The sequence below is a fragment of the Propithecus coquereli genome, unplaced genomic scaffold (assembly GCF_000956105.1).
Source record: "Propithecus coquereli isolate 6110/MARCELLA unplaced genomic scaffold, Pcoq_1.0 Scaffold602, whole genome shotgun sequence".
Lineage (NCBI taxonomy): Eukaryota > Metazoa > Chordata > Mammalia > Primates > Indriidae > Propithecus > Propithecus coquereli.
Window position 1 is genome coordinate 262,077 of NW_012151975.1, and position 4,679 is coordinate 266,755.

Genomic DNA, 4,679 nt, shown 5'->3' on the forward strand with positions numbered 1-4,679 from the left:
TGCCGTCTCCGGCCGTAAAATTCCCGAATCCTGAGCCATTCTCCCCACCATCACCTTCTGGGGCTCGACAGGAGGAGCAGCTACCTCCTCCTCCTCCTCCCCGCCCCCGCCAATCCCCGGGGGGATCTCTGTTTCTCCCCTGGTGAACCATCCGCGTTTTGACATTGCCTACGGGACGGCAAATCTTCGCAGGGACGAGATTTGCTAGAACAATGGAATCTTCCTGTAACTACGCAGCCTTTCATTAGGGGCCGCTGTCAGGTGCATCCCATACAACCCACACCTTTACAAGGACCCATTCGCCCATCTGGATAGTGCAGGGGCCCATCAAGCAGGATAAATTAAAACATTTAAAACCTGCTGTCTAGACCAACTTAAAGCAGGACATATAGACCTTCCCTGAGCCCGTGGAACACTCCTGTACCTAAAAAGAACAATAAGTGGTGTTAACAGAAAAGAAGCCAAACTCTGTAAAGTAATTTTAAAGACATTTACTCTGAGCCAAACTTGAGGACCATGACCCACAGCCACACCCAGGAACCCTTGAGCAAGTGGACTGGGTGTGGCTGGGTGACAGTTTGGTTTTATACATTTCAGGGAGACGGGGGTTACAGGTAGATTCATAAATCAATACGTGGGAGGCACACATTGGTTTGGCCTGAAAAGGTGGGCCATCTCGAAGCAGGGGCTTACAGGGTATAGGTGGGTTAAAGATTCTTTGGCTTGTAGTTGGTTAAAGACATGAAGCTTTGTCTAAAGGCCTGGAATGTTTCAACATAAGGAGCTGTTTATCAGAGACAAGCCGTGGGAAATAGATTTGTTGTGTAAATTGAGGACCTGTAGGTTTGTCTTTGCATACCCTTAGGCCTGTTAATGGGTTACAAAGGATGTCCGCAAGAAGGGAGGGGGCATGATGAGGCTTGTCTCACCTCCTTCCTCCTGGCAGGCGATTTAGTTTTAGGATGTTCCTTTGGCCACGAGGGGGTCCATGCAGTCAGCTGGTGGGGGGTGAGCCTTAAAATTTTGTTTTAGTTTACAGGGGACTGTAGGGGCTGGGCCTAGAAGAAAGGATGGATGGATGGCAAGAATGTGAGCAGGTGAATGAAGGGTCAGGTGAAAATGCCTGCGCGAAGCTGCTTGCTTGCTGTGTGCAAAGGTCAGCTGAAAACTGCAGACCTGTGTGGAAGTTGTTAAATTAGCAAACGGCTCTGACCCTTTGCACATGTCCTTGGAAATACGGGGAGGAGCTTCGCTGAGGAGGCCATTTTCTCCTTTACATTTTGGTCTTTCCCCGTCTCTCTAAACACTGTTTCCAGCAATTATTCCTTCCTTCGCTAGAGCTCAGGAGCAAAAAGCAGCCACAACACCTCACCATGAAGGTTTGGCCGTCACGAGCCAGTTGTCCCTGCAGCAACTCTTCTGCCACCTCCTGCTTAAACCCAGGTCAGAAGGATGGTGAGGTCCTGCTTTCACAGCCGGTGTTCATGTTGAAAACCAAGATCCAGTGAGCTTTTGCCCTTCTGCTCCTCTCTGAGGTTTCTGTCCTCCCCGAGCTCACCTTAGGACACCCAGGTCTGACAGGTGTACCTGGTGTGCCGCCCAGTCAGACTCCCCTCCTGGCGCTGTCCTCGGAGCAGGCTGTGCCCTGCTTGGCGTAGAAGCGAGAGCACATCAGGGATCCCCTCCCGCTCCGCCGGGCCAGTGGACGGGTGTAAGCGTGGCCGCGTCTCACCACGAGGCCAGAGGATCTGCCCCACTGCTCTCGGGGACAGGGGCCTCCCTACCTTACGGTCAGCGGTGACGTCCCCACTTCCATTCCTGATTGCAGTTGTTTGCGTTTCTTCTCTGTCGTTCTAGTCAACAGCTCTGTCAGTTTTATCTTTTCAAAGAACCAACTTCTGATCTCACTGATTTTCTCTATTTTTCTATCCCCTATTTTGTCTGCGTCCACCCCAATCTCATTTCCTTCCCTTTGGCTTTGGGTTTAGTTGCTCCTCTCTCTCTCAGGTGGGAAGTTAGGCAGGTTATTGACTTGGTAACTTTCTTCCTAATGCAGGCGCTACTCTCCACACCGCATCACGTAGGTTTTCCTATGCTGTCTTTTCATTTGTCTCTAATCACTTTCTAATTTCCCCTGTGGTTTCCTCAATCCACTGGTTGTTTAGTAGTGTGTTACATTCTACGCATGTGTGAATTTTCTAGGGTTCCATTATTGATTTCTAACTTCATCCCACTGTTACTGGAGGAGATATTTCACGTGATGTCTGTCTTTTAAAATCTATCGAGCCTTGTTTTGTGGTGCAGCACATGGTCTGTCCTGGAGACTGGACCTAGTGCACCGAGAAGAATCCACAGTCCACTGTTGGGTGGAGGGTTCTGTGTGTCTCTGTCGGTCTGGCCGGTTCACTGTGGTGTTCAAGGCTTCTATTTCCTTGTGCATCTTGTCTGGTGGTTCTACCTGTTACAGAAAGTGGGGTATTAAAGTCTCCACCTATTATAGAAATATTTCTCCCTTCAACTCTGTTGATTTCTGCTTCGTACATTAATATTTTGAAGGTCTGTTATTAGGTGCACAACTGTTTATAATTGTTCTATCTTCTTGCTGTATGGAAAGTCTTAATGACCTTTGTCTCTTGTAAATTTGATTGAAAGTCTACTTTGTCTGATGCTAGTAAAGATCCCCCAGTTCTCTGTGGGTCACTACCAGCATTTGCTGGGCTTTCTCTGTCCTTTCACTGTCAGCCTATCTGTGTCTTTGGATCTAAAGTGAGCCTCTCGCTCACGGCACGCTGTTGGATCACCTTCTCAAAATCTACTCTGCTAGTCTGTCTTGAATTATGATAAGGATTTATTTGTGCCATTTTGCTACTTGTTTTCTATATACCTTAAAGCTTTTTTGTCCCTCATTTACTCCACTAAGGTTTCCTTTGTAACTAGTTGATTTTTTTTATAGTGACACATTTTGATTCCCTCCTAATTTCCTTCTGTGAATATTCTGGAGCTGTTTTCTTTGTGACTGCCATGGGAATTGCATTGAACACCCTAAAATAATACTATAATCTGAGTTTACACCAAGTGAACTTCAGTAGCACACGGAACTGCTCCTATACAGCTGTTCCCCTTAAGTCACAAATTAATCTTTGTGAACCCAACAATGCAGGTTAACATTGTTTCTTTACATCGTTCAAATTATCTAGAAAGTAAACAGTGGAGTTATAAGCCGAAACCACGACAACGTAGCTTTTATAGCTGCCCATGTGTGATCTTTGCTGGAGATATGTGTTTCTTCACAGGACTTCGTTGCTGTCCAGTCCCTCTGATGTCACCAGAGGGACCTCCCTTCACGTTCCTAGTGCGGCACGTCTGGGGTAATGGACGCCCTCAGCTGTGTTTGTCTGGCAGCGTCTTAATTTCGCCCTCACTTTTTTTGCATTTTTTTTTTGGCAGTTTTACTAAGTTTATTTTATATATTTCAGGGTATTATGGGGGTACAAACGCTTCGGTTATGCAAATTGCCTTTGTACCGCCCGAGTCAGAGCTACAGCGTGTCCATCCCCCAGACAGTGCGCGCCGCGTCCCTTAGGTGTGAATTTACCCATCGCCTGCTCCCCGCTCCCACCTGCCGGACACGCGATGTTACTTCCATACCCACACAAACGTGTTGATCAGCTAGGGCCAAGTCAGCGGTGAGTGCATGTGGTGCTTGCTATTCCATTCTTGGGATTCACCCTCATTTTTGAAGGGTACTTTTGCCAGATAGAGAATTCTCAGTTGACAGTTTTTCTTTCAACATTTTAAACATACTAACCTACTGCATTCTGTCCTCCCAGGTTTCTGATAAGAAATTCTCAATAATTCTATTCAGAGTCCCTGGTATGTAAACAGCCACTTTTGCTGCTTTCAGGGCTGTCTTTGGCTCTCACCAGTTTTGTGACATGTCTCCCTGTGGGTCTCTTTCCGCGTTTATCCTACTTGAAGCTTGTTGAGCTTCTTGATTTGAGGATTCATGTCTCTTATCAAATTTGGGAAGTTTTTAGAAGTGTTTCTTCAAATATTCTTCTCCTTTCTCTCTCTCCTGCCCTGAGTTTCTCATGATACGTGTGTCCCACGGGTTCCCGGAGCTGTTTGCTTTTCTTCGTTCTTTGTTTCTCAGGCTCATTAACTCTGTTTTACCTTCAAGTCTGTGGATTCTTTCTCTGCCTGCTCAGATCTCTTTTGGCTTCCTTTAGGGAATTTCTCACTCCGGTCACTGTACTTCTCACTTCCAGAATTTTTCTGGTTCTTTTTTATGATTTCTCTGAGATATTCCCGTTTTGTTCACACATTGTTCAGTGGACTTTGTCCACGTCTCTGAGCACCTTTGAGATGATTGTTTCAGTCTTGTCTCGTCAGTCTGATGTCTGGGCTTCTTCAGGGACAAATTCTGTCCATCTATTTTGTTCCTTAGAATGGGCAATATTTTGATGTTTGTTTGCCCTGTAATTTTTCTGCTGAAAAGTACACATTTGAACCTTAGAATGTCGTACCTTTGAAAGTCCTATTTTCTCCCTCCCCCGGGGTTTGCTTTCGATTGTTGAATCGTGCTGGGGACCAGCTGGAGGGAAAGATCCAGGTCTTTTCCTGGCCACGCACGGTGCCTTCCTAGATTTCCCCTTACACTCGGATGCCTTTGAATGTCC

At 46.5% G+C, this 4,679-nt stretch overlaps 1 protein-coding gene across 1 annotated transcript in view; it reads right to left on the minus strand.

Moving 5' to 3' along the window:
* Positions 1-2,388: 2,388 nt before the first annotated feature.
* FAM120B (family with sequence similarity 120B) overlaps positions 2,389-4,679 on the minus strand; it is a 123,892-nt gene continuing 121,601 nt past the window's right edge. The window contains exon 11 of the mRNA XM_012659317.1: positions 2,389-2,458. The gene's annotated coding sequence lies outside the window, so the exon portion shown is untranslated. The remainder of the gene's footprint in view (positions 2,459-4,679) is intronic.